Raw genomic sequence first — 27,798 nt, forward strand, 5'->3', positions numbered from 1 at the left:
ATATTCTGTACCTGGTCCTGAGTGAGTGTATATAAATGTATATAAAATAATGCCAGTTAATGAGATGGGCAATGCTGAGTTTTAAAAATTTCCATTGGTTATAAACTTTTAAATTGGCTTTCTATATAGAATCCGAGATAGGCTTGATATGGGCACAACACTGTAGTTTAAAAAAAAAAAAACACAAAAAACCCTCTGGTTATCAGCTGGCAATATTTCTCCAAGGGCATAGCTAGAGCTGTCACGTAATGAGGGCTGGGAAGGTACAGACAGTCTGGAAATAAACTGGGAGGGAAAGATGTGGGGACCTTGAGTTTGGGTTCGTCAAGAAGCAGTGAGAAACCAGATGACCATGTCTGAATGATTAAGGAAAAAGATCTGCTCACTGTCATCCTTGGCAGTCACTATGTGGATGACAATTTATTTCTCTGTGTTAATCAGTGTTCTGCAGGATTGTTGCAGGGCCAGAGCTCACAGTCTGCTTTGATGGGTCATTGCAAACTTTATATTCCCTAAACCCCATGTTCATTAGTGCTCCTGTTTGGAATCAGAATTTGCCAGATTATTCCTTGTGTGAAAAGATGGGGCCATATTTGTTAAAACAATGTACACAGATTCATGAGAGCATTTATTGCCAGATGGTAGAGCTGTGACAGAAGGGCAGGTGCTTCCGTGCATAGAAAAGGAACTCCAGTGAAATCTCCTCGGAATTTTCTTCATGTTCACAGGATTAACTGAGACAACAGCAAGCTCATATACTGCTTTGTGGGGACTGATGGAAGAGCGAACAGATGCTCACATTCAAAGCTATCTGGCATAAGTTCTGACTCTGGGAGTCGGGACAGGCCAAGAAAGAAAGAGCCAGTGTTGTGCAAGCCACAGAGAGTATTCTGGTTTTCCTTCTAACAGTCCCAGGAGGAATATGTATTATTTGTATTTTTGTTTTTATATATTTAGAATTGATTTATTGTCTCACATTTCTCTATCAGTGGACACGTTTTGGCAACAATGGTGGCAGTGATGGGAGGTTGGAAGCGTCACATTTTTCTAAGGCAATTTAAATGCATTATCTCTCTTAATCTGCAGAAATGTCTTTTTTTTTGAGAAGATATTAATTTAAAATTTAATAGGTGAGCAAACTGAAGCCTGGAGAGGTAACACAAATTGCTGAAGTCAGAAGGTGGTATAGGAATCAGGAAATCATTAATGGTCACAAACCAAACACTCCTCAGTACCACTAAGGAGTAATTCTACTTGGTTTCACTCTGGAATCTGAGCTCTGATCTTATGTGATCAGAAAGGTTATAAAGTTCTGATTTGATGTTTAGTTTTAGAGAATAACTGAGAACATTGGCTTGAGGGCCAGATGATTGTGTGTTAACATTTTTGCTTTTAGATTTTAGCTCTCTGACCTTGGGCAAATTGCTTAATCTTTTTAAGCCTCAGTTTCCTCATCTGTAAAGTACTTACCTATAGTATTGTTGTAAGCATGAAAGAGTAGTGGATTAAGTGTTGATATACAAGATATACAAAGAGTGAGGCCAGTTGGCAGCTTCTGCAGTTCCGGTCTGTGTCTCTGAAAGATCACTGGAATGTCTCAGAAATATGGCACATTAATTTGGATAGGGAAACAATGGAAACAGCAAAAGACTATTTTTTTGGGATCCAAAATCACTGCAGGTGGTGACTGAAGCCATGAAATTAAAAGACACTTGCTCCTTGGAAGAAGCTGTGACAAACCTAGACAGCATATTAAAAAGCAGAGACATTACTTTGCCAACAAAGGTTCGTCTAGTTAAATCTTTGGTTTTTCCAGTAGTCATGGATGGATGCGAGAGTTAGACTATAAAGAAAGCTGAGTGCCAAAGAACTGATGCTTTTGAACTGTGGGCTCTGGGAGTTGGTGATGGACAGGGAGGCCTGGCGTGCTGTGATTCATGGGATCGCAAAGAGTCAGACACGACTGAGCGACTGAATGAACTGTTGGAGAAAACTCTTGAGTCTCTTGGACTGCAAGGAGATCCAACCAGTCCATCCTAAAGGAAATCAGTCTTGAATATTCACTGCAAGGACTGATGTTGAAGCTGAAACTCCAATACTTTGTCTACCTGATGTGAAGAAACGACTCACTGGAAAAGACCCTGATGCTGGGAAAGATTGAAGGTGGGAGGAGAAGGGGTGACAGAGGATGAGATGGTTGGATGGCATCACTGACTCAATGGACATGAGTTTGAGCAAGCTCCAGGAGTTGGTGATGGACAGGGAAGCCTGACGTGCTGCAGTCCATGGGGTTGCAAAGAGTCAGATGCGACTGAGCGACTTCACTTTCACTTTTCACTTTCATGCATCGGAGAAGGAAATGGCAGCCCATTCCAGTATTCTTGCGTGGAGAATCCCAGGGACAGTGGAGCCTGGTGGACTGCCATCTATGGGGCCACGCAGAGTTGAACACGACTGAAGTGACTTAACAACAGTAGCAGCTATTGTTTAACTACCCACATGCAAGGAAATTCAAATGGCTGCCTAAAAACAAACCATTAACTCAGTTTAATTATGAGCACTCGGCCCTACCCTCCCTCTGCAATGGAAAGGGGCTGGGAGGGAATGGGTGTATAATAGTTGCATGTTTAGTTTTATATAAAACTGCCTAACTGCTTTCCAGAGTGGCTGTGCCATTTTACCTTCCTGTCAGCAATGTGTGAGTGATTCAGCTTCCCCATGCCACCATTTGGTGTTGTCATTGTTTAAGTTTTGGCTATTCTGATAATGTAGTGATAACTCTGAGATTTTAATTTGCATTTTTCTAATGACAGAAGATGTTGAACGTATTTGTATGAACTTATTTGCTATCCATGTATCCATTTTGCTGAGATACCTGCTCATATCCTTTGCCCAGTTTTTAATTGGGTTTTTTATGTGTGTGGTTGAATTGTTTTGTTTTGTGTATAAACACTCTGGATAGAAGTCCTTTGTTGGATAAATGGCTTACAAATAAATACTTTTTATTAGTCTGTGCCTTTTAATTCTCTTCACAGGGTCTCTGCAGAGCAAACATTTTAAATTTTGATGAGGTGAAATTCATCAGTTTCCTTTTATGGATCCTATATATGTTGTCAAGATGAACTCTTTTTTTTTTTTTTTCCATTTATTTTTATTAGTTGGAAGCTAATTACTTTACAATATTGTAGTGGTTTTTGCCATACATTGACATGAATCAGCCATGGATTTACATGTGTTCCCCATCCTGAATCCCCCTCCCACCTCCCTCCCCATCCCATCCCTCTGGGTCATCCCAGTGCATCAGCCCCGAGCACTCGTCTCATGCATCCAACCTGGACTGGCGATCTGTTTCACATTTGATAATATACAAGTTTCAATGCTGTTCTCTCAGATCATCCCACCCTCGCCTTCTCCCATAGAGTCCAAAAGTCTGTTCTATACACCTGTGTCTCTTTTTCTGTCTTGCATATAGGGTTATTGTTACCATTTTTCTAAGTTCCATATATATGCGTTAGTATACGGTATTGGTGTTTATCTTTCTGGCTTCCTTCACTCTGTATAATGGGCTCCAGTTTCATCCATCTCATTAGAACTGATTCAAATGCATTCTTTTTAATGGCTGAGTAATATAAGCAACAGTTAGAACTGGACATGGAACAACAGACTGGTTCCAAACAGGAAAAGGAGTACGTCAAGGCTGTATATTGTCAGACTGCTTATTTAACTTATATGCAGAGTACATCATGAGAAACGCTGGTCTGGAAGAAGCACAAGCTGGAATCAAGATTGCCAGGAGAAATATCAATAACCTCAGATATGCAGATGAGACCACCCTTATGGCAGAAAGTGAAGACTAACTAAAAAGCCTCTTGATGAAAGTGAAAGAGGAGAGTGAAAAAGTTGGTTTAAAGCTTAACATTCAGAAAACTAAGGTCATGGTATCTGGTCCCATCACCTCATGGGAAATAGATGGGGAGACAGTGGAAACAATTTCAGACTTTATTTTTCTGGGCTCCAAAATCCCTGCAGATGGTGACTGCAGCCAAAATTAAAAGACACTTACTCCTTGGAAGGAAAGTTATGACCAACCTAGACAGCATATTAAAAAGCAGAGACATTACTTTGCCAGCAAAGGTCCATCTGGTCAAGGCTATGGTTTTTCCAGTGGTCATGTATGGATGTGAGAGTTGGACTATAAAGAAAGCTGAGTGCTGAAGAATTGATGCTTTTGAACTGTGGTGTTGGAGAAGACTCTTGAGAGTCCCTTGGACTGCAAGGAGATCCAACCAGTCCATCCTAAAGGAGATCAGTCCTGGGTGTTCATTGGAAGGACTGATGCTGAAGCTGAAACTCCTATACTTTGGCCACCTCATCCGAAGAGTTGACTTGTTGGAAAAGACCCTCATGCTGGGAGGGATTGGGGGCAGGAGGAGAAGGGGATGACAGAGGATGAGATGGCTGGATGGCATCACTGACTCGATAGGCTTGAGTTTGAGCAAACTCCAGGAGTTTGTGATGAACAGGGAGGCCTGGTGTGCTGCAATTCATGGGGTTGCAAAGAGTTGGACATGACTGAGCAACTGAACTGAACTGAATATTCTATTGTGTATATGTACCACAGCTTTCTTATCCATTTGTCTGTTGATGGGCATCTAGGTTGCTTCCATGTCCTGGCAATTATAAACAGTGCTGTGATGAACACTGGGGTGCACGTGTCTCTTTCAGATCTGGTTTTCTCGGTGTGTATGCCCAGGTTGGGATTGCTGGGTCATATGGCAGTTCTATTTCCAGTTTTTTAAGGAATCTCCACACTGTTCTCCATAGTGGCTGTACTAGTTTGCATTCCCACCAACAGTGTAAGAGGGTTCCCTATTCTCCACACCCTCTCCAGCATTTATTGCTTGTAGACTTTTGCATAGCAGTCATTCTGACTGGCGTGTAATTGTACCTCACTGAGGTTTTGATTTGCATTTCTCTGATAATGAGTGATGTTGAGCATCTTTTCATGTGTTTGTTAGCCATCTATATGTCTTCTTTGGAGAAATGTCTGTTTAGATCTTTGGCCCATTTTTTGACTGGGTCATTTATTTTTCTGGAATTGAGCTTCAGGAGTTGCTTGTATATTTTTGAGATTAATCCTTTGTCTGTTTCTTCATTAGCTATTATTTTCTCCCTTTCTGAAGGCTGTCTTTTCACCTTGCTTATAGTTTCCTTTGTTGTGCAAAAGCTTTTCAGTTTCATTAGGTCCCATTTGTTTATTTTTGCTTTTATTTCCAATATTCTGGGAGTTGGGTCATAGAGGATCATGCTGTGATTTATGTTGGAGAGAGTTTTGCCCATGTTCTCCTCTAGGAGTTTTATAGTTTCTGGTCTTACATTTAGATCTTTAATCCATTTTGAGTTTATTTTTGTGTATGGTGTTAGAAAGTGTTCTAGTTTCATTCTTTTACAAGTGGTTGACCAGAAGATGAACTCTTTACCTTTCTCTAGGCCCCCAAATTTTCCCTTTCAGTTTTTCCCAAATGTTCCACTGTTTTCTGTTTTACATCTAAGTCCATAATCCATTTTGAGTTAATTTTTATATGAGGTATGAGAGTCAGGCTGTGATTTATTTAATTCATTTATGCCTCTGAAAGTCTGATTTCTCCAGCACCAGTTTTTGAATAGGTTATCCTCTTTCTGTTGAATTGCTTTTGCTCTTTTTTCAAAGAGCCATTAAGCATATTTGTATGGGTCTGTTTCTGGGTTCTGTATTCTGTTCTTTTGACCTATGTGTCTCTGCTGATGCCACACATTCTTGGTTACTGTCGCTATATAGCAAAACTTAATATTAGTTAGAGTGTTACCTCCTACTCTTTTTTCCCTTCAAGATTGTTTTAGCTAAGGCTAGCTCATTTCCATTTAAATTTTAAAACTTACTCATCTAGATTATTTGGCAAATGAATTCTGCCAAAATTTTGATGAAATTGCATTAAAGCTGAGCAGTTTGGAGAGAATTGGCAACTTTATATTGAGTTATGGACCTAATATGTCTCACTGTTTATTTTGGTCTACTTTGATATTTTTTCATCAGCTTTTTGTGTACTATACATGTTTTGTTAGGTTTATACATAAGCATTTTATTTTTTGGGGTCAATAGAAAGTGAAAGTTGCTCAGTCATGTCCTACTCTTTGCGACCCCATGGACTATACAGGCCATGGGATTCTCCAGGCCAGAATACTAGAGTGGGTAGCCTTTCCCTTTTCCAGGGGATTTTCCCAACCCAGGGATCGAACCCAGGTCTCCCTCATTGCAGGCGGGTTCTTTACTATCTGAGCCACCAGGGAAGCCCAGGAATACTGAAGTGGGTAGCCTATCCCTTCTCCAGTGGATCTTTCCAACCCAGGGATTGAATCTGGGTCTCCTGCATTGCAGGTGGGTTCTTTCCCAGCCGAGCTACCAGGGAAGACTATTTTGGATCAATAGTAGATGGTTCAGTTCAGTTCAGTCGCTCAGTCATGTCCGACTCTTTGCAACCCCATGGACTGCAGCATAGTAGATGGTATTGTGTTCTTAATTTTCAGTTTCCACATGTTCATTTTTAATATATAGAAAAGCAATTGATTTTAATTGATTTTATTTTTGAAATTTTTATTGGAGTATAGTTGATTTACAATGTTATGTTATTTTCAGATATATAGCAAAGTGAATCAGATACATGTATATGTATATCCACTTTTTTAAGACTTTTTCTCCTGTATTGAGGAGAAAATATATTTTCTACTATATTTCTCAATATAGAGTATTGAGTAGAGTTCCCTCTATTTACAGTAGGTTCTTATTAGTTATCTCTTTTATACATAGTAGGGTGTATATGTCAATCCCAGTCTCCCAGTGATCCCTCCTCTCCTTATCCCCTGGTAATCATAGGTTTGTTTTCTACATTTGTGACTTTACTTCTGTTTTGCAAATAAGTTCATTTGTGCCCTTTTTTGGATTCCACATACAAGTGATATGATATTTGTCTTTCTGTGTCTAACTTAGCAATTCATTCTTTTTTGTGTGTATGTTTCTTGTATCTTCAACTTGCTGAACTCACTTATTAGTCCTAGAGGTCTTTTTGTAGATTACTTGAGATTGTCTGCATAGACAATCATGTTGTCTGCAAATACAGTTGCATTTCTTCTTTCCAATGTGTCTTTTATTTCTTGCTTCATTGCACTGGCTAAAATTTCTAGTACCATGTTGAAAAGAGTGATGATGTATGCATTTGTTACTGTGAGAAAACCAGTTTCTTTGTGTAGCAAAAAAATAATAGTGAACAAGACCCAAGTTATTAGTTTAGCTATCATCATCCTTATGTATTTCTTTTCTGTAATTTTATTTTTTATTGTAATTAAAAAATTAAAAAAATTTTTGGCTGCTCCAGACAGCATGTGGAATCCTAGTTCCATGATGAGGCATCGAACCCATGCCCCCTGCATTGTAAGCATGGAGTCTTAACCACCAAACTAGAAGCAAAGTCCCTTGTTTCTGTGATTTTAAAAATGACTAATAATTTAAAAGGTATTTTATCATCAAGTTGTTGTTACATCATGTTTTGGAGAGCAAGAATCGCTGCTTACTTTGTTTTGGACTCATTCATAGTAGGTTATTTGTATGTTTTAATAACACTGTATTATGAACTCATTTTTAAGTTCCCAAAATGTTCTCCCCTTGAAGAGAGTAAATATGGCAAGTTTTAGGGAAACAATTTTCTGGAATGGTTTTGAATTTGCTTTTTTCAGGTGCTGTAGATGTGTTTCTTTCTTTTCCCCATTTTCAAAATAACTTTGTGACTTGATATTTTTTTTGGTACCTCTTGTGCATAGTAAAATCGAACTCTAAATCAGTGGAATGCAGTTCTCACAGGAGAATTGTTTTTTCCTTTCATATCTAAGACAGACCCAACCTGTCTTAGTCTGGGTTTCTCCTGAAGGAGACCCCAAGGTAAGGATTCAAATGCAAGTAGTTTATTTGGGCCGTTATCCCAGATAACAGCAGTAGGAGACTTGCCAAAGTGAGACAAAGAGGGAAAGAAAACCAACAAAGATTGACAATTGTAAATGAGACAGTACTTTTGTTTTCAGTTCCCACATTCTCACTTTTAGCATGTAGGATGAGGATACCACTGTGGTTAACTAGAGAACAATTCTGCGAGAGATAATGTAGCACCTACCTCAGAGTTACCTCCGCAAAGGAGGGAAAATGGTGAGATGTTTACATACCCACATGTCGGCTGTCACTGGTTAGATGACTTCTGAGAGACGTTCTCTCCAGCAGTTCCTTTGCCTTGTCTATATGCACAAAGCCAAAAAACCCCACAAAATTTCCTCAAGTGATTACCTTTTATTGGATACTTAGGTACTTGCTGTCCACATTGAGAGACAAGGACAGGGTGCTGAAGACCTCTATCAAAACTCTTCTGTCATTTCCCTGGCTGAGTGAGCTGATTAAATGGAGAGTTTGCACTGGACTCACAGCCCTTTCAGGGTCCAGCTATCTACAGAGTGCTGAGTTCTAATCCCTTCCTCATGTAGACCTGTGGCCTGTTCTGTTCTGTGGGGATGTTAAACCCTAAACCTCTAGGCATTGCCAGCTCCAATATTTCCCCTGGGTGCTTCACTGCTGGCAAATGTGTGCACTGCCGTGGTTTTCAGCATTCTCCTTGCTTTTAGCACTTCTTGTTTTTTGCTGACAGGTTCATCATTTTGCTGGAATTTGAGGACATCTGACTTTTTTAAATAGCTATATAGTATAATAAGCGATGAACTCACACTTATTCAAACTATTTACTTGGCTGTGGACATTTATTTTTTGTTTCTAGGTTTTTGTTATTTGTTTGTTTGTTTTACACTGTAAACATGTAGCTGATATAAGCTCCCCTTTACATGGATCTTTTGTTGTAGTGCTTTTATGTATGGGATAATGCCCCAGAAGTGATATAACATTCCAGATATTTTAATAGATTAATTATTTACTGCATTCCAGGAAAGCTACAACAATTTATATTTCTACCAGCAATGCATTCTGCTGGTAAGATTGATCAATCTTATAAACATCAATCAGAAATTAAAATCTTTTCCTTGGAATGTTAATACTTTAATTCCCTAGCTCCTCAAAGAAAATAATTTTGCCCTTCACTTAAACAGAAAAACTGTATAATAACAATAAAACCAAAGCATAAAGATTGAACGATAAATCTGCAGTCTTTGTGGCTGGCAAACCCTGAAAGTTGAGACTATACGAACTATCATTTATACCTGGACCAGACAAAAAGAAATAGAAAATCCTCACTTCCAAGTGAAACTAACTCCATCTAAGGAAAATTATTACTTCTTAGCTCCTTGGATAATGAGGGGTCATTCAGGTGCTTGATATGAGTCCTTAGGGAGCTATAACCTGGGATAATGGCTGCCTGGAAACATCAGTATAGTAATTAGAACATGGTCATGAAATCAGATGAAATAACTACTTCCTTGGAATTTAATTAAGAAAACATTGCCTTTTAAAATGTGTAGTCTCAAAGTTATCTTGGGGATGCTTGAATTCAAAGGTTTCTGGCTCTGTTTACTAGAAAGGCTTCTCTAAAGTCAACTTGGTTTACCTCTGTTAAAATGAATGTCTTATTTCTGACACACTCCAGCTGATAAAGATCTCCCAAGCTCTGTGTGGCCCTGGCTTCTGCATTTGCAATATTTCTATGTGAACTGAGAAACTTCTAGAAGAAAAAGATCAACACTGAATGCAATACTATTTCATTCCATTAAAATACAATTCTCATAAAATTAATTCTACTTATAAAGATGAAAACACTGAATTTTTTTTTTAAATTTATTTTCAGAGCACAGGCTTTAAGCATGCAGGCTTCAGTAGCTGTGGCACATAGGCTTGGTTACTCTGTAGTATGTGAGTTCTTCCCAGACCAGGGATTGGACCCATGTCCCCTGCATTGGCAGGTGGATTCTTATCCACTGTGTGACCAGGGAAGTCCTGATTGAAATTTAACTACTACGTTATCACTATTCAAATCTTAAATTCAGAATTTATAATTTTAAAATCAGTAGTTACACTGAAATTTATTTTTGTATTATTTTGGGTAAAATCTCAATAATATAAAGACTATAAAGGAAGAATTAAAAACTACCAGATAGTAATTTTCAAGCACTACAAGGACAATATTTAATATAACTTATGCCCCAGTGAAAAACACTAACATAATTGTATATCTTTATCTACATAATACTTGGTAAGTCTTTTTCTAGTTTTTCTGAGCACATGAAAGTCTCAGAAAAAGGTTTTTTCAAAGTATAAATTCCATTTTATTAGCTGAAAATAACTTTTCATTAATCACTTCTACTTATTTCTATTTGTTTACTCATCGTGTATTCCGAAATTGTTAGAAATGAGTTTTGGCTTTCAGAATAATATATTATGTATGTCCAGAAAGTTAAAAATAATTGTCTTCTTCTTTTTTTTTTTTGGTGCAGGGGAGAAAAGGAGTTTTGGTTAGGAGAGGCTGTCTTAAGTCTTCAAATGGTGTAACTTCTCTTGAAGAGGCTATGTGATTCACCTGTTAATTTATCTGATTGATTGTGGGAGACAGGTGCTCTGAAGGAAGGTTAATGATGCCTTAAGAATGTATGAGAGACCTTGATTTAATTTCAAAGGGTGGTCTAAGAGTGTTCCCTTGAGGAAACAGTGTTTGAGCCAAGATCTGAAGGACAGTGGGGTATAGAGGTTTGCAGAGAGGGTGGGACACGTGGGTAGGGCACAGGGGTGAAGTGTGTTATAGGTGAAAGAACGTCATGGGGAAAGAGACCGCTGGGAATGACCTAAGACGGGGGTGGGGAGTAACTGAGAGAAGGTGGCAGGTGTGTGGAGTCCAGAGGCCAAGGGGTAAAGGGGTACAAAGTGAGACCCATGAGCAGTGGCTGAGGCCAAGGCAAGGCAGACTCACTGTCTTCATTGCTTCTGGTGTTAGCATCTTTAAATCACATTCATACCTGTTTTCTTATTCTGTTTTCACTTTACCCCTGTGATATAGGTGGGCAGAATGCCTACAATTGACAGAGGGAAGGAATTTGAGATTCAGGTGATATTCTGAGGCCTTATTGTCAGTTAATGAAGTTGTTGAAAACAACTGTAGATAATCTGAGTTCTGGTCCTAGAGATTTCCTCCCAGGCCATAGTGATATAGGTGGCTCAGATGGTGAAGAATCTGCCTGCAATGCAGGAGACCTAGGTTCAGTCCCTGGGTCAGGAGGAGCCCCTGGAGAAGGGAATGGCTACCTACTCCAGTAGTTTTGCCTGGAGAATCCCATGGGCAGAGGAGTGTGATGGATTACAGTCCATGGGATTGCAAAGAGTCGAACACGACTGAGAACTAACACTTTAACTTCCACAGTGAATATTGAATTTGCTTTCAGTGATTATTCCTTTTTTCCTTGTTTAGGATATGATAGTTTATTTTGCATCTAAAACACTTAGCAAATATGTGAAGTTGGAATAGTTTTGAACTGTTAGAGGATTTAAAATTCTGGTCTTTTTTTGGTCTGGTGCTTCTGGCTTAATGTTAAAATCATTAAGAGAGGATATTGTACCATGTTGCATGTTTATATATTCAAAACGCTTTGCAAAATCAGAGTTTTTATAGTACTCCATTTAAAGTTGTGATGCTATTTTTAATACAATTGTTAAAACTCATCAATGTAAATATCAGGAACTTTGTTTCTTATATTCTTTATGGCAGAATCATTCCCTTTATATTGATTTATGCAAATATATCAGTGACATTGTCTTCGATGTGTACTGCAAATTTGTAGAAATGCAAAATGTTTTCAAGAACTCATAGAAAAACATCAGAAAACAGTCTACAAAAGGATTCAACAAAACCAATTTGTGTTGATCCTGTAATCTCATTTTGCAGATAAAAACTTTCTACGAATCTAGTTCCCTGAAATAATTTCATATTAGATTGTCAATTCCAACTTAACATAGGCATTATTTTTTGTTGTTGTTCATTTGCTAAGTCATGTCTGACTCTTTCGGACCCCATGGACTGTAGCAGGCCAGGCTTTCCTGTCTTTCACTATCTTCCGGCATTTGCTCCATCTCATGTCCATTGAGTGAGTGATGCTGTCCAACTATCTCATCCTCTGTTGTCCCCTTCTCCTCCTGCAGTCTTTCCCAGCATCGGGGTCTCTTCTAATGAGTTGGCTATTCCAATCCAGTGGCCAAACTATTGGAATTATCTTTATGTGGCTTGTTTAGAGGAATTTTTTTACTCCCTTAATAGCAACTAGCTATTCTGTTCAACATTGTTGAAAAATTGTGTCTTATTATGTAACACAAGTACAATTGTGCCTATATTGAATTTACAATCTCTTTTTCAAAATTTAATTAAATAATTTTTGACCACACCGTCTTCATTGCTGAGTGCAGGCTTTCTCTCTGCTTACAATGTGTTTCTCTGTGTTTACAATGAATTTTTTCAGTAACACATTTTGTAAACATTGTATGAAAAAATAATCTGACATATTTTGTTTTATAATGATTTCAAAATCATATCAATTTCTCCTTTCTTACAGGTGCTGTATAAATATTTTGTATTCTCTTTTACTTTTGAATTGTGCATTTGTTCTACCACTACTGAATGGCCCTTTAATTTGATTTCTTAAACTCTGATATATAGCTCCACCACTTCTCCCAAGTGAACCCTGCCAATATTCTATAAATGTAGCTCTGTTGCTCCCAACCTCTTGGAATATCTGTCATTATCTATACTCTAGTTACAAATGAGTCTGTAATAAGCCTTAAGCCCAAGGAAGCAAATGACTGTACACCATAAAAAAGGATCTAAGAGGATAAAAGAAAATCCTAACAGGTGAAGACAAGAATGCAGGCCCCTGAATATTTAAAGTTCCTTTGTTCCTTAAGGAAGCTGACAAGGATAGTGGGCTGCAATTGTTTCAGTATTAGCAGAGAAATTTAGGCGATATAAAGATAATTAAAACTTAAAGCAGCTGAAAGGAAAGTTGCAAGCACATATCCTTTCATAGAACTGAAGAAAAGTGTTATGGGGAAAAAAGAAAGAAAAGACCAGCGTTAAATGCTGGTTTCTAAAAAGACCAATATGGAACAGTATTTAGTGAATGACCTCAGCCCTCTCCAGGATCTTATTAGTTTAGTTCAGTCGCTCAGTTGTGTCCGACTCTTTGTGACCCCATGAACTGCAGCACGCCAGGCCTCCCTGTCCATCACCAACTCCCGGAGTCCACCCAAACCCATGTCCATCGAGCCAGTGATGCCATCCAACCATCTCATCCTCTGTCATCCCCTTCACCTCCTGCCCTCAATCTTTCCCAGCATCAGGGTCTTTTCAAATGAGTCAGCTCTTCGCATCAGGTGGCCAAAGTGTTGGAGTTTCAGCTTCAACATCAGTCCTTCCAATGAACACCCAGGACTGATCTCCTTTAGGATGGACTAGTTGGATCTCCTTGCAGTCCAAGGGACTCTCAAGAGTCTTCTCCAACACCACAGTTCAAAGGCATCAATTCTTCGGCTCTCAGATTTCTTTATAGTCCAACTCTCACATTCACACATGACCACTAGAAAAACCATAGCCTTGACTAGATGGACCTTTGTTGGCAAAGTAATGTCTCTGCATTTTAGTGTGCTATCTAAGTTGGTCATAACTTTCCTTCCAAGGAGTAAGTGTCTTTTAATTTCATGGTTGCACTCACCATCTGCAGTGATTTTGGAGCCCAGAAAAATAAAGTCAGCCACTGTTTCCCCATCTATTTGCCATGAAGTGATGGGACTAGATGCCATGATCTTAGTTTTCTGAATGTTGAGTTTTAAGCCAACTTTCTCACTCTCCTCTTTCACTTTCATCAAGAGGCTTTTTAGTTAGTCTTCACTTTCTGCCATAAGGGTGGTGTTATCTGCAGGGTCTTATAGCATTGCCTATAACCTGAAAAACTTGTATTCAGTATTTGTATTTGTCTAATATTGCATCTCCTTGTTTTATGATGTCATTCTCAAAAGAGATAAGAGAACCCAGCATTTCCTATAAGATGTTCATGTATGTCATCTGGATATGAAAAATACTTCAACTATTCTAGAGAGGCTGTCATGAGACCTTGTAGAAATGAGGTGGCATTCTTCTTTGCCCCAGATTACAGAAATCTAATATTACCCATCTAGCATATCTGTCCACCTAGATATTGAATCCTGTCACAGTGCACAAGTTGTAACCAAAATAAAGGCAATATTTTCCTTTAGGGCTCTCATCCAATATCCTTATCTTCTGACCAAAAAAAAAAAAAAAAAAAATCTGCAGAGAAGAAATAACTTTGTTCTATGATACTGTGGTTTAAAAATTGTGTTTATCAGGAAATTCAACACACTTAAGGTATGTAATTATTATATTGTGAAACTGGAAAACAATTCAGAGAAAGACAGGTATGAACCCATGGTCAAGATGCTAAGGGCAAAGTAGAATGAATTTATGGTTGTTGAGGGGAAGTTTGGAGGGAAGGGATAGTTAGGGAATTTGGAACTGATATGTACACACTGCCATATTTAAAATGGATAAGCAACAGGAACCTGCTATATAGCACAGGGAATTCTGCTCAGTGTTATGTGGCAGCCTGGATGGGAGGGGAGTTTAGGGGAGAATGGATACATGTATATGTATGGCTGAGTCCCTTCACCGTTCACCTGAAACTATCACCACATTGTTAATCAGCTATAAACCTCAATCCAAACTAAAGGGTTTTTTTTTGTTGTTTTTTAAATGCTAAAGACAAAGTAAATTCAGGAATCATAGATAACTACAGAACCATAACAGCAAGTTTTTAATCATCAATAATGAGTGCTATTGATGTTCTTTCTTCAGATGTGTAATTGAATGCCTATGTGTTATTCTTAGGGCTCAAGAATACAGAATGAACAAAGAATTGGGCTTAGAAAATGTCTCTGAGTATACACTCAAGGAAAGTAGTGTTACAGGTGGTTCTCTGGACATAATGCCTGAGACAGAGATTTCTTTGCTAGTGCTGTAAAGCAGTGCTTTCAAAAGAAACCTGAAAAGGAGTGAGGAAGCCAGAGAGAGAAGCTAGGCAGGTGTCTTCAGGTGAAATCTAACCTCAGTCTGATCCTATGGAAAGTTCTCAGCTGTAAAGAGAGTTGGGTTTTTGTACCCCTCATGCCAGTCTCTGGCTACTGGATGTAATGGAGGGTGGTCACAACCTTACATGTGTTTTCAGGCAAGACAGCCTTCATTTTCCAAAGGTACTCCTTCAGAGAAGGTGGCAAGAGAAAGCTGTTAGCGGCGACAGAAGTATTAACTGAGTAAAAGGAATTCTAAAAACCTGTGCATGGCACTGACAATGCTTGCTATTGTAAGTGACAAAGGATGGGAAAGACATTGTGGATGCATGTAAGGAAGTTGATTGTTTTGGATTTGAGAAAAGACACGGGAAATACACTTCATCTCATTAGTGCTAAGGATCCCAAGGGTGAGTGAGGAGTTGAGTCTAATAATGCATCTACCAGAGTACCCCTCACCAGTGCATGCACCAGTACATGTCTTTGGACATGCTTGCCGGGAAAGGGGGTATACCGGCTGATCTATAAGGTCATTTTCAACACTTGGGTTTTATCATCTTGCAGAGACGTAGTCCTATGTGTTCCTGCATACCATTTAGCAAAATTTTTATATGGCAACATTTCTAGGATATTCAGTGTCCTAGAACTAATATTTAAGGATTCTAGTGAAATGAAATTCTAGTGAAATGAAAATGCTGTGTCACTGTTAGTTATTGTGAATTTTTGTGGGATCTTGATTCAACAAATTGTCCTATAACTTTGCTGGTCTCCAGTGGGAGGTAAATACTTTTAAGAACAAGCTGAGAACCATACACAGAGAGGGTATTATTAAATACAGTGGATATTGAATGAGTTTCTCAGGGTGAGTTAACTTCTTTTTGCTGTCACCAGGTACCTGTAGAAGCTATGGAATCTCTATCTTGTGCCAACATTTTTATTTAGAAAGGAAATAACAATTTCTGATTTCTCCTATAGTATGGTTACCTTTTGGACTGGTAGCTTCCCAAGTGGAGGTGGTTGTTTTGAAATCGGCAGCTTGTGACTTTTTAATTTGGTAAGGGACCCATTCAGGTCTTGTGAGGAGTAGCAGCCCTTCAGTGGTTCAGCACTGTAATTTCTGTTGAAAAATCATCCAGAATGCATTTTATTTTCAGTGGTTGAACCCTGATAGATCAACTTTTAAATTGAAATTTAGTGATTCCTAGATGTAGAATGTAGAGGTGGTTTAGTTCTTCTAACTCATAGAGTCGAGAAACATTTTTCTTCTCTTTGACAGCTAAACATGTATATATTTACATGTATATATTAGGTTTTAGACTTCAGGTAAAAATGTTTTATTAAAAAGTTTACTGGCTAAAGTATGATTCGGACAATTTCCCACATTATGCAAAAGCCGAAAATGATTTGCTAAGTGACTTGCTCACTTAAAATATTTATGGTTTTATCTGAATTTAAACATAAAACTCACATGGAAGAGTCTTTGGAAAGCTAGTTGCACTTTAAGTCTGTTTTTGATGCTCTAGCCAGCCCCCTTCTTGCCCTGACAAACTCCTTTACTTTGGAAAGATAAACTATAAATTATCCTGCTCCTGAAATGCATAATGAGCATCAACCAGTGACTTTTCACACAAGTGTACAATTATCTTTTGCTGGCTGCTTTATCAGTGACTTGGTAACTTTAAATTCTGCATAGATTCTAATGTTTAGATTTTTTTTCTTCATGAAAATTAACTCTAATGCTAAGGTTTTTCCCTCCCCTATAGTAGTATGCAATATCACTGCCTCTATGATTAATTCAGAAAAAGACATGTAACTTGCTAGTGAATTATTTATTTCCACTGGGTCACCCATAACATTATAGTCTCAGTAATACGATGAAAATAATTCCAGAGAGAATACTTTTAATATGTTATAAATTTCAGTGTTGCTTTACACTGGATAATTTGATTTCCAAACAGAGCAAAGCTTTAAGCAAAAGCTTTTTGTTTTTAATGATGTAAGGCAATGGGTAAGGGGAACATTCTTCAGCTTTCTTGATTAAAGTTAAGGAATTATTTGCAGTCTTGAAATGTGACATGTACTGCATGTCTTTAGAGAATGGCACATAAAATTACAATAACAAAAATGTGTCAGTGTGTTTGGTGCAATATTGCCAGTGACTTGATTTCATTTCAGTAGCGTAAGGTTTCTTATCTCTTGGGGCAATGATATGCCTATTTTTATACTGCAAATCTTCAAAACTTGACTTTCTTCCTGCTTCTGAAGGGTTGTCAACAGTCATTCACCCAACTAAGAAACCACAGAGTTGCCACTGTTCTCTGATAAATGGAAACAACTTGCCCAAGGGCAAAAGTATTGTTACATAGTTAATATTATCTTGAAAATAAAAGTAGTGACTGAAGAGCCCAACCATAGACCAAATCTCTAGGGGTTACTGATTTAATGATTGATGTTGTGTATCACACAGCTGGCTCAGTTCCAGTGTTTGAAGATAGCTCATGAAAATGCACTGAATGGCTTGGTTATTTTATGATCAAAGTCAAGGCAATTAATAGATAGCAATTTTTTCATATTATTTATCATATTTATTTGCATATCAATTTAATGTTGGCTGGTAAAGGACCTAGAAAAGACACTATTCTTGTTCTCTTTGGCTCCCTTAATAGGATTGATTTGTATTGACAGTGACTTAGTGAAAAAATGAACTTTAAATATTAAGTATTACTTGCTTGATAGTATTGAGGGTAATACTTATACTGGAGGAAATGCTATTTTAATTAAGTAGAGTATTTTATACTTTTATAGGTGCATTTGTTTTTCTTTCTTTGCTCTCTGTAATACTTCTGAGATAGGCAAGGTATTATTGCCTCAATAGAGATGATAAGAAAACTGAAATTTAGAAAGATTTATTAGACATTATGAAGTCTTGTGACAGAAAAATGGGAAGGAGAAATAATGTCAACATATAAAGTTTTAAAGGCTACATCTCTATCTGCCACTTATTAATGTTTAGCTTACTGAATTTCACTCTGATACAGAATTTTAGATTGAGAAAAACAAGGTAATACATATTAAAAATTATGATATTTTATATGTACAGCTAACCTCATTATTTGATAGGCATGTGTTAGGGATATTTATATGCACGAGTGATTACCAGAGTTAAAATATGGGAAGTATGATAATTCTATGGGTATCTTTTAAAATATACTCATGTTCTGAGATCATGTATACCTGGAGCATGCCTTAGTCAGCTCTGGCTGCCTTAAAGAATACCATTGTCTGGGTGACTTAAACAACATCCCTTTATTTCTCGTAGTTCCAGAGGCTGGGAAATCCAAGATCAAGATGCTGACAGATTCAGTATCTGGGGTTGGGGTGGGGAGCCCTCTTCCTGTTTGTAGATGGCAACCTCCTTGTTGCATCTGCAAATGACAGAAGGAGAGAGGGTTCTGGCCTCCTCTTCTTTTTATAAGAGCACTAATTGCATCATGTGGGCCCCATCTCGTGACCTTATCCAAACCTAATAATCTCTCAAAAGCACTCCTCCTCCAAATACCATCACATGAGGGATTATGGCTGCGACACATGCATTTTGGGGGGAATTAGAGCTTCAAGTCAAGCATTCAGTTCATGGCAGGGTATATTTCAGCCATTGTGTCATTGTTGCTGAATGGAGCACATTCTTAGGTTCAGGTAACTGAGAACCAAATAAATGTTGGGCATCAGGGATATGCATCAACCAGTGAATCCTTATGGCTTCCACACCTGGCAGGTCAGCAGGAACAGGTGATTCTACAGGCCAGATAAATCTGGGAGTACACATATGGCTGATTATCGGTGCTTAGATAATACTGTTACTGCAACATTTCAGTTAGAATGTGGTTTAAATGAGAGGACACCCTACAGACTTCTCAGAGAAGGATCAGTAGTTCAAATATCTGTAGTGGTTCAAGAATACTTCCTGAGTCTGAGTGGCCTTAGGTTTCCAACATTGAGCCTTTTTGCTCTTTGAAAACTTTGGTTCTGATTCATCCTCTGGCTCTTAATATTTTTAGTCAGCTTTGATTGGACATGCCATTCTACCAGCTCAGGCCCCAGAACCAAGCTCCAGATCTATTTGACTTGACTGGACCATGCTCAGCTTCATCATGGATGGGATTAATGATTTCAGGGGCATCCTCAAGTTGTATAGGCATGGGATGGTACACACTTTCAGGTCTAGGACTTGGAACTTTCATTTGCCCACTCATGGAAAGTGGTGTCAGCCAGTGATGCAGGTATAACACATATGTTAATGGCAAGGGGCAGCAGTTCAACACAGTCATTGACATCAGGCTTGGCCATTACAGCTGAATAAAGATACATTGATATGGGCTTGGAGCATGAATAAGAGGACTGATTTAGGGAAGCCTCTCAGCAGATCATCAAGCCTTAGTCAGTCCTTAGGATAAGAACAGATAGGAGGGTAGCAGGGTTCAAGTCCTAAGGCCATTAGTATATAGGGGTATGCCAAAAAAGAGGAAATGATAGAAGTTAATTGAAAAGCTTTGTTTTGAACTCTAGACTGGAAATGAACATGGCCTGCAGTCTACTGCACATACCAGTCTGTCTGTACTATTGGCATCTCAAGCTTAACATGTCATGTACCTGAGCATGTCGGCTTCCCTTGTGGCTCAGCTTGTAAAGAATCCGCCTGCAATGTGGGAGACCTGGGTTTGATCCCTGGGTTGGGAAGATCCCCTGGAGAAGGGAAAGGCTACCCACTCCAGTATTCTGGCCTAGAGAATTCCATGGACTGCATACTCTATGGGGTTGCATAGTCAGACACTACTGAGCAGCTTTCACTTTCACCTGAGCATGCCACTCTCATTCCTGAGGTCCTCTGCTGCAGGGGAAAAGCAGAAGCTTCTGTCCAAGTGCCAGAATTATGGGTGAAGCAGCCTTCTTAGATTTTTATACCAGCAATGACAAGCCCGCTTCATGTTTACTCATCTCTGATGAACTTCCTTTCCCCATAGTGAACCCAGAGAAGGCTGCTCTAATGATAACTTACCTAGTGCTTACCATGTGTCAGGAACTGTTCTAAGGGATTTACACATGGGACCTCATTTGATCGCCTACAACAATTTTAGGAAGCAGTGATTTTTTTTTTTAATTGTCATTCCCATTTTGTAGATGAGGAAAGGAAGACACAGGAAGGTTAAGTAACTGGCCTGAGGTCAGCCAGAATTACAGCCCAGGTACTCCATCTCCATAGTCTACTATACTATTCACCACTATACCATGCTGCTGCTGCTAAGTCACTTCAGTCGTGTCCGACTCTGTGCGACCCCATAGACAGCAGCCCAGCGGGCTCCTCCATCCCTGGGATTCTCCAGGCAAGAACACTGGAGTGGGTTGCCATTTCCTTCTCCCATGCATGCATGCATGCATGCTAAGTTGTTTCAGTTGTGTCTGACTGTATGCGAGCCTATGGACAGCAGCCCACCAGGCTCCTCTGGCTACAGGATTCTCCAGGCAAGAATACTGGAGTGGGTTGCCATTTCCTTCTCCACCACTATACCACATTGCATCCTAATTTTATTATACTGTTAAGATGTTAATAGCTATTGCCTATTAGCCTAAAAGGGTTTTGTGGGGAAGTAAATTTAGAAGTGTTGACTTTATTATACAGATTTGTGGACTGTTAATCCATGGTCAGAGTTGGGTGAATTTGGTGGAGTATCACCAGGAGCCAGGCTTCTGCAAAACACATTTCAAAAAAAATTGATTCTGGTTATTAAAGAGCCAGCTTTTGTATCCTGGTATATTCTTGCCAGAGAGAAGTTTCTTAGTAGGCTGAAATGTTGCTCTTTTGGGCAGAAAGTAGTCATTAAATTTAACCAATTGCTTATGCTAATGATTCAGTAAGATTCTGTGGGAATCAGAGCTAGAATTGCATTCACTCAACTAGAAATTCTCTTATTTCCAACATTATCTGTGAAGATTTCTTCCATCTTTCAGGAACCAACTTGAAGGCTTTCTGTCCTTAAAGCATTCCTCCATCTGAAGCCTTCACTTGTTCACATTGGAAATATAATGATTTTGGTTTAGCAGTTCACATTAAAGGCTTGTCATGTGCTACCTGACAGAGTAGTAATTTTTGTACATTTTTCAACTCCTCTATTATATCATAAGCTCTGCAGATCAGAAACCATGTTTATGCCTCACAGTAAATTTCCGCGTTTGTGACAGTTGAAGGTCCGTATTTTGTTCTGTGAATGAAAAAAAGTTTTTCATGATTGGAAAATTACTTTATATGATCATTTACTTTATTTCAGGTACAAATATAATTTTATTATACTTTATTATTATTAATGATAAAGTTAAGAAATAAAGATCTCTGAGTCCATCAATCACATGCATCAAACTGTTGGCCATTTTCTCTGATGGTGCTTGCCATTTTTGCCTATTTCACATGCATGTATAATTTTTTGTAGATTTGGTAACTATAGAGATTTAATTTTTTATACTTTTAGGTTTAATTTTTTAGAGCAGTTTAAGTTCACATCAAAGTTTAGAGGAAAATGCAGAGATTTCTCACACACTCCCTGCTCTGACACATGCATAGCCTTTTTCATTATCAGCCTCACTCATTAGAGAGGTACATTTGTTACCATTGAGAAACCTGCATTGGCACATCATAATCATATTTATTAAGCTGTGTGGGGTTTCATTCAAGAAATGTTCCATAACTAAGTCTTCCCCTAATATTAGACACCCAAGTTGTGCTCTTTTTCCTATTTGACACAAAAATTAAATCTATGTGATTATAACATATACTTAAAAGATTGGAACATTCATGATGTGGGGGCAGTGTGGTCAGTGCTATATTAAATTATGGGAGCTCTTTTTCTAAAACTCTTTTTTGTTTAACTGGATAAAAATATGGTAAAGAATGTTAACAGAAGAAATTCCATAATGGTAAAACATGCTGACTGAAATATGAAAAAAAAATCATTTTGTAAGTGATTATTATTTTTTCGGCTCAAAGTTTGAATAAAAAAATGGAAAGTTTTTTAAATAAAATTTTGTTTTATGTAGAGACCTACAGATTGAGAAAAGGTCGTGGGATCTAACTGAGAGGAGCAATAAGTGAAAGGGCTGAAAATATACTGTACCCAGCCAGCAGTCAATAAATTGTTGAATAGAATAGGATGTAGACACACACACAGACACACAGAGTGTGAACTCAGAAGCAGAGAAAATAGCTGCTCTAACAGACTGATTTTGCCTGTGTCCGGTACAGGAGACCTTTCTAGGAGAACAGCCTTGTGTTTAAAACCTAAAGTGGCTCTTTCTACCCGCGAGAGCAGACAGAGAAAGGAAGGGCTCTTGGAAGCTGATGTGGCTCTGGCAATTCCGGAAGAGACTGGACTCACCGCATCCACTCTTTATTGGTTTTTCTTCCTTCTTCTCTCTTGGCTTCTTTTCCTTTGTCTCTTTCCCTTCTTTCCCCTCTTTCTTTCTATTATTCTCTATTTAGGGCTTCTAGGATCTGAAGATGCAACAAAAAATAAAATGACATATAACTCGGCTTGTAGGGATTTTACATTCTGGTAAAGGGAGTCATAAAATAGACAAATGCATATACAAACAAATGAAATATTTCAGATCTTGGTAATGAAAATGGAGTAGATGATCATCTTATAGTGATTGATGGAGGCTATGTGTGTGTCATCTTTGAAGTAAGGAATCTGGAAGAGGTGCTTTGAAGAACTAAAGATGAGTTAAGACCTGCAGAGTATTGGTTAATAAGACATTAATTTCCTTGCAGAGGGAATACCAAATACAAAGACTCAGGAAGACTGGTGGTTTGTGAAGCCCAGTGTGGCAGGAACTTAGTGAATCATGCTTTTGTGCTTAGTTGTGTCCAACTCTTGGTGATGCCATGCACTGGAGCCCACCAGGCTTCTCTGTCCATGCAGTTTTTAAGGCAAGAATACTGGGGTGGGTTCCCATTTTCTTCCTCCAGGGGATCTTCCTGATCCAGGGATCGAACCCTCATCTCCTGTGTGTCTCCTGCATTGCAGGTGGATTCTTTATCCACTGAGCCATGGAGGAAGCCAACCATGCTTAGAAGCAAGTCAGTAGCAGCTTGTTTTCTGGGGTGTGAAAAAAATAGAGACGTCTGGGGGAACTAGAGAATGGATCACACCACAGCTTCACAACAAGTCTCCATGGGAAGGGTTTTTTTTTTTTTTTTTTGAGGACTTAAAGTGATTAATTGAAGCATCAGAGAAAAACATGGCTTTTTTCATTCTTTAAGTGTGTATCTTGGAGACTTCTTCCCATCAGTCAAAAAGTATATTCTCAAGTTCAATTAGATTATATGTTAACAGACAGTTTATAGAAGTTTGATGCCTACAGTGTTATATTTGTCATGCCAGAATGAACAGACAGAATAATGCTTGTAAAACTTAATTGTTCACTAGAAAATAATTCCTTGCTGGCACAGTTGATATACAATTTAACAAGTTAACTGAGGGATAACTCAGGCTTACATTTTACAAAATCAATTTACCATCCAATTTAAGGCAAAAAAAAAAAACCCCAAAAAACTCAGGGTCTGATTATGGAATGGGAATAACATGAACAAATGAGATTATGAAGATGTCTTATTTTCAGATATTTGGCAAAGAAAACCCAAAGAGAATATATTCATTGTTGGTGCTCTTATAAAATTCTCAAAGTATGTGGATTAAAATGTATCATATTTTATATAAATGTTTGATCTAATTTATGAAAGAACATTAGATCTTCCAGTTCCCTCATATTTTTTTAAGAAAAACAGGCTGGTGTTCATGGAAAACAAGCATACATAGAATTACTATCCCACTGAAAAACCTTTCAGTTAAATTTCATATAATTTTAAGATTTGACATATAGTTTGAGTTGACTATAAACCATATGTAATTTGAACACACATTTGTGTATTTAACTTTTCATATATCACATTATTTGGAACTATTTGATGAGATGGAAATGTTCTTGAAGGTAGAGAGCACATTATCTGTTTCTTTATTATGAAGTTCTGTAGAGTCTAGGCCCAAGATAATATGACGAAGTTAATAAGCCATCATGATTTTTGCTGAGTTTTATGTTGGTTTTGGTTGGGACACTGGGATGAATTAGATAAGGATTGGAAAAATGGCCATGGGGCCTGGTCCTTAGCCTATTTTTGTAAATAAAGTTTTTCTGGTATACAACTATAGCTTTTTGTTATTTTCTGTAGGTACTTTGCTGCTACAACAACAGAGTTGAGTATATATGACAGAAACTGTATGGTCCTCAAAATTTTAAATACTGAAAAATGCTTATTTTGCAGTATGAGGCCCAAACTATTTCCTTATTTAGTATCCCTGTTAAATAACTATGATATCTTCTCATTTTCCTTTAAAATACTTTAGTACTTCAGACAAAATTACACATTAAAGTTACACACTGTAAAAAAAAAAAAGTACCTATATCTCCAACTAGGTTTAAAAACTTAATTTTTACATTTGCTTTTATTTTGGAATAAGATGTAAAAATATAACTACATTATATTCCTACATGATGGTTGCCTCCATGCCAGTTATTGGGTGACCCATCTGTTCATCACTAAAGTTAACTATCACATTTATTGTATATTCAAGGCCTCAGTTAGAATATTAATATGTGTTTGAGCTTTTATTATGTGACAACTGTTAAGCATTTTTATCAGTATGATTTTATCTATTATACACAATAACTTTATGATGTGTGTACTTTCATTATCCCCATTTTACAGGTGAAGAAACTGAGGTACATAGATGTTACATAACCTGTCCAAGGTCACACAGTTTAAAATTTGTAGAGAAAGGAGTTTTTATAGATTTGAAAGAGATGAAGATGGCAGTTGAATGACAGTTGACGGCATGTATAAAATTATTATATGTATTTTCTATTTTGTTTATTTAATTACATAACAAACACATGGTAACAAGCTCTGTTCCAAGTGTGTTATAAACATCAAACCATCTAAACCTCTAAACAAACTTATGAGGCATCCTTATGATAAAGTATTATCATAGTCAATATTTTGACAGTAAGAAATTGAGGCAGAGAGATGAAGAGGTTTCCTGAGGGTCATCCAATGAGTAAGTGTCAAAGCTGGGATTTAAATCCAGGAATATTTATTTTAGCCTCCTCGCTTATGATCCTTTGATTTTTTTCTAATAATTACACAAGTGTGTATGTCTAAATATTTTTAAAAACGAACAGTTGCTGACTTATAGGGCAGTGGCAATTCAAGACTGAGAATTTTTAGCATAATTATATAAGTAGAAATCCCAAGAAAATCACCTAAATTCAGTGGTATTAATAAAAACCCCTTGCTTTGTATTCCTCAACACACCAGATTATAAAATGCCATCTGCTTGATTTAGAGAGGCAAACTTAAGTGATAAAATTCTTGTGAAAACAAGAACTGGTCGTGTGAGTGGCCAAACCTGATAATAGTGTGAAACCTATAAACATAACTCGCATGTTGAAAGAGTTCAAAACTTTTTAAAGCATTAATTTGTGTGTGTGTGTGTGTGTGTGTGTGTGCGTGTGTGTAAAATCAGCTTTCCTTTTCTCCCTTCTTGTTCAATCTAAAACTGGTTTTGAAAGGGACATCTGTTATTAATGGTTACCTAAACTTTTACAGAAATCTGAAACATTCCTTAAGAGGTATGAATCTTCTCCTTGTCTTTTTTATTTGAATTTGGATGTGTCAAATATAATAAATGGAATTTTAAATCTTACCAGAAAAATCACCCATGAATTCTGCAGAAGATGGATTGATTTCAACCCTAGAGTCATGTATTTCAGACTCCTCTATCTGAGCGTAGCGGTGCCTCTTCTGGCTCTGTGCGCCTCATTGGTTATTACATTTGGAAGAGCACCACTCTGGGATTCAGAAATGCTTCCTGGGAGCAAACCAATTGAAGCAGAATGATATATATTTATGTTTCCTAATTGGTTATACTTTTACAGTGGGGCTTGAGGTTTTTCCAGGAAGGTGCTGGTATTGGCCATATTCAAACCATATCCATAATCAGGTCAAAGTTCATGTCATATGAAGATAACTCAGGGGAAATAATGGAGGGAAATATTGGATATATTCTAACCTGGACAGCCTGCTCAGCGTGGTGCCATTCATAACTTCTGACTTTCTGAGAGCCAGAACTTAAATCAGTTTTAAATGGTTGGCCTCACTTAAAATTGGGTTTGAAGGAGATAATTGGCTCAGTCTCTGGCTCAGACCAGCTTGAAAAGAATTTCATTTGCTAACATTGCGCTGCTAGCTGTTGGCAGCAGTGTCTCCTGGATAGGCTGAGCCAACATCCTGATCAGATGTCAGAGCTTGAATTTCTGAAATGCTGAACCTTTCTTTGTTCCTGGAAGATGAGAATGTTATTTCAATTTTTCAGGAGAAGTTGATCAATGTTAGGTCTCCAACCAAAATGAACAATGAATGAGTGACTATACTTACAATAATCAGATACTCATCATCCTTTGTGTTTTTTATGCCTGCTGATTTTTTTATGCCCTCTGATAATGGTAAGTAATTAGGAGAAAATTATGGGACGTTTTAAAGTTAAATTAAACTTTATTTATTTATTTAATTTATGGGACGTTTTAAGTTAAAAGTGCTTAAAGTACTAAAATTAGGTTTATTTTTTATTTTTATGTCAATAATACATACTCATTTGATAAATGGTAAAAATTCAAATCACTTTTCATGTGTTTGTTAGCCATCTGTATGTCTTCTTTGGAGAAATGTCTGTTTAGTTCTTTGGCCCATTTTTGATTGGGTCATTTATTTTTCTGGAATTGAGCTGCAGGAGTTGCTTGTATATTTTTGATATTAATCCTTTGTCTGTTTCTTCATTTGCTATTATTTTCTCCCAATCTGAGGGCTGTCTTTTCACCTTACTTATAGTTTCCTTTGTAGTCCAAAAGCTTTTAAGTTTCTTTTTATTATTATTATTATTTTTTTTTTCCAGTGGGTTTTGTCATACATTGATATGAATCAGCCATGGATTTACATGTATTCCCAATCCCGATCCCCCCTCCCACCTCCCTCTCCACCCGATTCCTCTGGGTCTTCCCAGTGCACCAGGCCGGAGCACTTGTCTCGTGCATCCCACCTGGGCTGGTGATCTGTTTCACCATAGATAGTATACATGCTGTTCTTTTGAAATATCCCACCCTCACATTCTCCCACAAAGTTCAAAAGTCTGTTCTGTATTTCTGTGTCTCTTTTTCTGTTCTGCATACAGGGCCATCGTTATCACCCTTCCAAATTCCATATACATGTGTCAGTATGCTGTAATGTTCTTTATCTTTCTGGCTTACTTCACTCTGTATAAGGGGCTCCAGCTTCATCCATCTCATTAGGACTGGTTCAAATGAATTCTTTTTAATGGCTGAGTAATATTCCATGGTGTATATGTACCACAGCTTCCTTATCCATTCATCTGCTGATGGGCATCTAGGTTGCTTCCATGTCCTGGCTATTATAAACAGTGCTGCGATGAACATTGGGGTGCACGTGTCTCTTTCAGATCTGGTTTCCTCAGTGTGTATGCCCAGAAGTGGGATTGCTGGGTCAT

General features: G+C 37.8%; 1 pseudogene; it reads right to left on the reverse strand.

Annotated features, from left to right (window-relative positions):
- Window positions 1-27,798, reverse strand: part of LOC133069869 (nuclear receptor coactivator 4-like) — a 61,855-nt pseudogene that overhangs the window by 9,367 nt on the left and 24,690 nt on the right.

The sequence above is a fragment of the Dama dama genome, chromosome 15 (genome assembly GCF_033118175.1).
Source record: "Dama dama isolate Ldn47 chromosome 15, ASM3311817v1, whole genome shotgun sequence".
NCBI lineage: Eukaryota > Metazoa > Chordata > Mammalia > Artiodactyla > Cervidae > Dama > Dama dama.